This window comes from Lytechinus variegatus, chromosome 2 (assembly GCF_018143015.1).
Source record: "Lytechinus variegatus isolate NC3 chromosome 2, Lvar_3.0, whole genome shotgun sequence".
NCBI lineage: Eukaryota > Metazoa > Echinodermata > Echinoidea > Temnopleuroida > Toxopneustidae > Lytechinus > Lytechinus variegatus.
Genome location: NC_054741.1, coordinates 54,560,124 through 54,568,789, shown reverse-complemented (window position 1 = coordinate 54,568,789; position 8,666 = coordinate 54,560,124).

Here is an 8,666-nt window from a genome sequence, read left to right as displayed (position 1 = left end):
AGTTGCAAGGAACTTCTATTGAGTAGTTTCGATATATCTGGCTCCCTTTGAAAAGGAACATTATCAGACTTAATGTCGATCGATCGGGGTGAACGGGGATGCCCCTGTATCGCCCCCCCCAGAAAAAATTATAATATAATTGTAGAAAGAAAAAAATCGAGAAGATTTATTAGCCAACCCCCCCCCCCCTCCGTCCTCCACTCCATAGACTCTCTGTACGCCACTGGAGTTTGTGGAATAACGAGACACAATGTCTTCTTTCATAAGGAAAAATGGCGTAAAAATTGGCAAGCAGTGAAAGAGAATCTGTTTCACCCTTCCTCCGCTCCCTGGTCTATATTCTTAATTGAATGCATCACATTGACACAAGGCGTTATCATGCAACAGCTGGACGCAGTGTGTCATTTTGGACTTCTAGGTGTCTCAATCTTGACCCATTTCTTGTCTGGTTCTTGGCAATATTATTAATAATTAGTCATTCTTAGACACACTCTCTATGACCTTTGAGGCGACCATGTAAAAGAAAAATGTTTCGCAGTCGTAATATACAATCATATTTCCAACCATAATCATCCAAAAACATTTATCTTCACTCTAAAGCCTAAACTGCTCCCATACCTTTCAGTATCACTTTTTTATGATCCTTCCATTTTCTCAGATCTTTATAATGTTTGTGATAATTTGCTTATATTTTTGTTTTACTTATGGAAAAATATGATATATTGTACATACCTCAATTTATATTGCTTGTATAAATTTCATTTGCAAATGTCATTGTAATTATTTTCGACCACTTTACTTTGTTCTGTTGAAAATGAAATAAAAACAAATTGAATTGAATTGAATGATATGACTCCGCCCTTATCCGGCATGTTTATTCTTGTTTACCAATGCTATTGCGGCTTTAATCATTAGGACATCACTTTTTGACTGTAGGAAATAATAACAACATTTAAAGGTCAAGTCCACCCCAGAAAAATGTTGATTTGAATCAATAGAGAAAAATCAGACAAGCAAAATGCTGAAAATTTCATCAAAATCGGATGTAAAATAAGAAAGTTATGACATTTCAAAGTTTCGCTTATTTTCAACAAAATAGTTATATGAACGAGCCAGTTACATCCAAATGAGAGAGTCGATGATGTCACTCACTATTTCTTTTGATTTTTATTGTTTGAATTATACAATATTTCAATTTTTACGAATTTGACGATTAGGACCTACTTGCCTGAGGCACAAAATGTTAAAATAATGGAATTCCATGTGTTCAGGTAGGAATGAAACTTCATTCCACATGACAATGACGAGAAAATGAAAATATTTCATATTTCATATAATAAATTACAAAAGTAATAGTGAGTGAGTGACGTCATCAACTCTCTCATTTGGATGTAACTGGCTCGTTCATATAACTATTTTGTTGAAAATAAGCGAAACTTTAAAATGCCATAACTTTCTTATTTTACATCCGATTTTGATGAAATTTTCAGTGTTATGCTTGTTGAATTTTTCTGTTTTTATTCAAATCAAGTTTTTGTTGGGGTGGACTTGTCCTTTAAAGCTCTGAGTTTAGCGATAAACTAAGCAATATCTGAATGTTGTATTGTTGAATAACTTTAACAGGATACAGAAGTGCATGGCGATTTTCTTTTTACCTGCATGATTGTCTCCTGTATATATATAGGACAAAAGCGGGTTGAAATCCTTTTCCTTTTGCCACTCTTTCATTCCCCATCATTCATATTTCGCACGTCCGACAAGCTGTCACAATTGTGTCAAAATTGTGTGATGTTTATCCTAGAAAGCGCCTTGTTCTAGATAATACCTTGTCAGTGTGGATAACTGTCAGGTTGTTTGTTGTTTTAAGCTTTCATTGTCACCCTCAAGGATATTGTCAACTTTCTTTATACAAAATGGTGTCACTTCCATGCCCCTAGGAAGCGGGGGTGCAGCTGAAGCCCCCTAAAAATTTCCTTGGAGATGCTGCGCTCCATAGGCAATGGAAACGTATAATCGAAATGACCTTCATTTTGTCGTGAAGCCTTTTCTTTTTTTCTTTTTTAATATTATTCATTTATTTTTTTTTTTGCTTTTTCAAATTTCTCGGGACCAATTAGATCTTTTTTGCTTTTCAAATTTTTTGGGACCAATTAGACTTCCATTTTGTAGTGAAATCCTTTTTTTTGGTTTTTACTTTTGGCAAATTTACATCAGCTTTAAAAAAAATCGTTCCCAGGGCCTTGGTCGCTTCCCCCTGTCGATCATGTCTTCATGGTAGTTTTTATCTATACATGTTTTATCTAAAAAAATGAATGAATTATTTTGTTCACTGCTATCCATTCATACTGATCAAATAAACTGTTTCTTTATTTGCCACCCCCCCCCCTTCTTCTATCATACAAATTTATATTTTTATTTCCGTTTTCTCACCCAATAACCAAAAGATATATTGAATTTTTTTTATCAATTCGATAAATATATTGACAAACTAATCTATTCTTTCATTGGGTTTATCGTTTGTAATCATGAACATCCTTAGGTATTCACTGACTTTACTCATATTAATGTAATTTTTTCAATGTCATCGATTTTTTTAATATCATCATTAATTCTTGGGCATACAGCAACCATCATTGATCGACCTCTTACGTTTGTTAAAATATTGAAGAATTCTGTTCAAGCTATTAGTGACATCTAGACTAATCTGACGGGGGACGAGGGCAATTTTAATCTTTGTACATTGAAGGAAAATAGGCCTATTCTACGGAAGTAATTACTGGTTAGGCTATTAATAGAAAGGCAGAACAAGGAAATAGATTTCATTTTCCTGATTGATGAATAGGGCCTATATAACTTATTAAACTTATCAGAACTATATAGAGTTTGAAAGGATGCCATTTTGAAATAGACAAAACGTTGGAAGTGACCCCCTGACTGGTTGACATCAGGTGTTAAGCCTGCTCTGTCAAAGGATATATCTCATTCTCTTGATCTACAACAACCTTCTTTGTCATCTTCTTTGAATTCCAGATCCCCCCTTAAAAACAGGCTTATGCGAACAATTAATAAAAAAAATGATATCAAAAACCTTTTAGATTTTGTTAATAATCTTTTGTCAACATTGTAGTATAATTGAAGTATTCAGGATTATATAAATCTTGTTTTGTATAAGCTTTATTATCGGTATTCTTTGTCGTTTGCAGATTATTTTTTAGGTCAATGTTTGCTATGTATCCATTTAAAACATTTTTAATTCTTCTTTGACTCAGGGTGGGGGCCACAGGTCCTATTCAGATATAATATCGTTGTTATTGACATTGTCAATATCATGATATAATTCATCAAGTGAGAGTTAGAGAAATAGATACCTTGGAGTCGATTTTAAAATTTGATTAGATATTAATCATTAAATCCACGTACACATCCCATGCCTTTTGCCGTCAGTTGTTTATCTAATCAAATTTGAATGGTTTTTTATAAGATTGAAGTTGAATTTCCTATATATGGAAAATTTGGAAACGGGTTAAGTAACAATGCCGAACTGGTATTGCTAATATCCCACAAGAATATTAGTTAACTTTCTTGCATTCAACGACGTCATTATATACTAACATTTCCGTTTGATATCTGGCAGATTCCAAACGTCAATTTTTTTTACAATATTTTCGTCTTGCCTCTTTTCCTTCACAATAATCCGAATCTGAAACTGATAATAGGTTCCATAGAATTTGAGACGCATTACCCCCCCCCACGATTGGTAATTCTCCATGAAAGAGATGGCAGATAGGATGGTGGTGATTTTTTTGTACCTGATTGCTAAGAAAGCATGACTGCTTGTAGGCAAGCAACCAGAGGATCGACGGCTTAAGTTCCTCTCTGAGGGACCTGGTAATGAGGATTAATTCCTTACCAAAGGGCATTGGCGCATCGAATGGGAATCGAATCCGGGTCACCGGAATCCGAAAACCCCGCTCTACCGACTGAGCTATCGAGCCTCCCTGACTGGTACAGCGTGGTGAGGCCGATACATTGTAACGACATCAGGTGATATAAAGTGCGTGTTTGGTTTTGTTTTTTTCCTTTTAATCAATAGAGAAAAATCAAGAGAGACGTTATACAAATATTCTTAAAGCGAAGCATCATGAAGCGCAGAAAGGCAAAATATACAGTATATGAAACAAATTCCCATTTTATCGATATAAAAAAGAGATATATCATTCCCTTCCTTACATAGTTAAGTTTTTGTTTATTCTATGACATTAGGGTATTCGCCTCTTTAGGCCTATAACTTTAAGACGAACTGAATATGTGTTTAAATACCAAACTATTTATGTTGAATTCGGTGTTTGGCGTCTGATGGTAACAAAGTCTTGATGTCCATAGGGAATTTCACATCGCGACTCAGAACGGATTCAAGAATATTGAAGAAGTATTGTCAAACACCCTTCATGACAAAGAGCAATCAAGAAAGTCTTTGTCGAAAATTGGTGAATCAAGCAGCAGTTTCGTTCTTTTATTTTTTGTTTGTTTGTTTTTGGGGTCAGCTCCAAAACTCAGGACGAAACTAAGTTTTGATCCATCAATTTTCGACAAAGACCTCCCAGCTTTTCTTTTACATGATAATATCATGAATATTAAGGTGGGATTTTCAATACATTTATTGCGTTCTTGAATCCGTCCAGCTTTGTTGTGCGAAACCCCCTATTTGTCGAGCCTGTCTTGAACCCATTTCTCTCTGAATTATTCTTTACGCGGAAATTTTCTTTTTTCAATAAATTGACACATGCCTGTTATTGAGAACGAGAATTAGAAATCAGGATCGAACAAAAAAGGAGCAATGTCGACGAGACGGTGATTCCGGTACACCTCGAACAATTAGGGTAAAAAGGTGCTCATCATCACGGAAAGTGCCATCAAACCCTCCCCGTCTCCTCCCTCTCTCTTTGATTCCAATTTCCCTTCTCGTGTCCAGCTAAATCGACTGGGGCTTTTGTCCAGGAAATGAGGACTGCCTCGTTAATTCATCTCTTCTCGTAATATTATTTTCTCTCGCCTCTAATCCCCCATTCATAATTTGACGATGGAAGTTCGTATTTCCTTCCTGGCCTTGACCTTGATATTGTCTGCATGTGTATACTGCCAGCGAGGAAGGAGTCTCGAGTCTCGGCCATTTTATTGTTCTCTTCCATTACTATCCTCCCGCCCCCCCCCCCCCTTCTTACAGATGTTATTAGAAATGTTGAATGCATATCATAGGGGGATCTACTCAACGACAAAAGAATTAGGCCTATACTCTTGTTAAAAGGATTGATAAAAAAAATTAGTAACGAATGTGTCAAAAACACAAACTGTAAAGGCAAACCAAGGTTTTGACCAGAATTAGATTAATTTCATGTCGAAGAGTGTAAGTGCTCTTTCACTTACGGGCAAATGTGTGAAATACCACAGCTGCCATTATGCAAAGTTCGATATTCATTTCGATTATCATATAAGATTGCTTTCTTTGTATTTCTCCTTCTCCATAGTCTTATCATGACCGTTTTATTCCCATTTATCACCTTCTTTATAATTATCTCGCTGTCTTAATTTCTCTGGTCCGTATTCTGTATTCGGGTTTAATTTAAAAATTCAGGTTTAAAGTTGTGGTTTAAGTATGACTTAAATCACTAACAGTAGAGATATAATATTTTAGCTCATTGACTCTCATCTCAATTTTCTAGGAATTACGAATATTTAATTGTCTTCACAATCAAAGAACCAGGAAAGAGCAGAGTAAAAATAAGAAACACACAATGCAAAAACAAATTAGGACACTTTCGGCTTCCCATAATTTGAGCACACAGTTAGACCATGGTTTAAGCAGGCGCGGATCCAGGAGGGGGCCGAGCCGGCCCCGCCCCCCCCCCCCTATTTTTTGACAACCTGCAGAAAAAAGTGTACTCTTTACCTTGATAGAAACTATGAAAAACAGAAAGAAAAGTAAGAAAGAGGTATTATACCCATGATGTGTAATTTATGGCCTCGTAACGGCCGGCCCGACCCCGAAAGGAAACAAGAAAAAGGTGAGGGGAAGAATTGGAAAATAGACTTTATATAACAATTTTCGCTCGCGCTTCGCGCTCGCATTGCCTGTGTAATGAATCCCATTCAAGAGGGTTAAATGACACTAATATATATCCAATATATATATACAATATATCCAGTTCTGATATCAATTTGCACACAATGTTTCCAGCTCGCACATCAAGCTTTCATTATTTTGTTTGATTTACATAAATTGTTAATGTATATCAAAATGTTCAGCTCGCGCTGCGCGCTTGCATTGTTTGATGTGTGAGATACCTATCCTCTTTGGAAATTCTTACCAAATTTTTTCAAATGCTCCTTTATCATGTCAGTATATCAAAAAATTAAGCTCATGCTTCGCGCTCGCATTTAATTGTTTGAGACACACAGCTTGTTTATTTAAATAAAAACGCGCTTAGACTGTCCATTTTTCAGGTCGGAAGATCAGAAAATTTGAGCTCGCGCTTCGCACTCTCATTATTTATTTGGTGATACTTGTATCTTCTTCATTAATCACAGTCCTAATTGAGTCACTTTTTACGTTACTGTGATAAAATTTCGGCTCGCGCTTCGCGTTCGCATTCTTTAGTTGGATACTTATCTTTGTGCATGATTATAAAAACTGCTCTGAATCTTCAATTCTAAAGATATGAAATATCAAAGATTTATATATTAAGATCACGTGAGATTTACCTTATATTGTTGATAGCAATAAAAACTTCAGTCTTTAGTTAGGACTACCCCCTGAAAAAAAACCAACCCCAAAAAGCCAGATTGTAGCGGCCAATCGAGAAAAATGTTGATCAAAATATTTTTCGCCCCCCCCCCCCTATTGGCTAAAGCTGGATCCGCCCCTGATGGTCTAAGTTAAAGGGGATCCAACCCAAATAAAAACTTGTTTTTATAAGGAAAAGAAAAATCAGACAAGTTGATAGGTGAAAGTTTGAACAATATTGGACAAACAACAAGAAAGTTATGAATTTTTAAAAGTTGTAAATATTGGTAATCACTATACCCATGGCGACTTCAAATTGGCCGCATATGTGATGTCATAGTGATGTAAGGCAAGGACTACTCTTCCATGTACTCCAATACATATTATGGCTAAACTGTCATTTTTCCCAAAAGTTTTATTTCAAATTATATTTTTCTTTCATGAGGACATACTACAATATACTACCTGGGCGATATTTAGATTACTGCCCCAGGGGAATGGGTACTTAGGAGAAAACCACAAATCCCTGATAATAAAGTACATGGCCTATGGGAAAGTTGTCCTTGCCCTTTGTCATAATTTACTGACACAGTTGCCAATTTGAAATCTACATAGTATTAGTGATCTCAATTTTAAAGCAGCTATAACTTTCTCATTGCTTGTCCGATTTCTTTCAAACTTTCACCATTCTGTTTAATTTATTTTTCTCCTTCCCAACATAACATTTTATGGCCAAGGCTGGATTCCCCTTTAAACCTGACTTCATGCAGAATATGGGCCACTCTTATTTTGTATCTCCATCTCAGAACTAATCCCCTTCTCCCTTTTATATCTCCCCCTCATTCTTCATTTCCTTTGCTCCCCTTCTCTCTCCCTCTATCTATAGCTCCCTATATATATGGCTCGCTCTTTCCTGCGGGCACATAGCTCTCAATTTCTTTCTTCATTGGTAAATTATTACCCCCCCACCCCCCCCGCTCAGCTTCAAATGTCCTACTTCGTGTTTGCCTTGGTGGCAGAAAACGAAATTCCCCTCACACATTTGAGATAATTATCAAACATTGAAAGGCACGGGCCCCCGCTGTTTCTGAAAATCGATAGTTGTTGTGGTCCAGATTGTGTGATCGAGAGTTGTTTTAATAACGACTGAAATTGTCATGTTAAGAAGAAACAAAATCAGGAGGTTACACAGCGAGAGAAAAAAGGAAACAAAATATCACGAAAAACTTTCTTGAAAAAATAAGAAGGATCGGAAGATGAAGAAAGAAAGGAGACTGAAGAAGAAAAAGAAAAGCAAAACAGAAGGAAACAAGAAAGAAAGATTTAGGCAAAGAGAAGCCATACAAACAGAAAGAAACAAAAAGAAATAAAAAAGAGAGGAAATAAAGAAAAAAAAAGAAGAGAGCAAAGCCAGAGACATTTTTTTTATAGATGAGATGCATGTGGGGATAGAAAATATATATGTAAATGTAAACATACAGAGGAGAAAAAATAGTCATACTAGAAATTAAGTGAAATAGAAGAAATACAGTTAAAAGAAAATTAGACATTTCTTATTACTTGTAAACTTTTTATTATTGCTCTATATATTTCTTCAGAAAAAAATAAGAGTAAACATTCAAAATTGGTGCAAGCGAGTATACGACTCTTTCTTAATATGACTGAAGCAGAATTCGGTAAAGTATGAATTAAAAATATCAAAAATATAATATAATGATTTCAGATGATTGTGTGAGTAGTACTAGTAGCCGTCGTCGTCGTCGTCGTAGTAGTAGTAGTAGTAGTAAATTTATTGTGTTATTTTGTTATTATCATTATTACCGGGTACTTTCTCACGAGACCAAACCTCAGTTGGTCAATGTATTTTTTTCTCTGTTCGATGTAA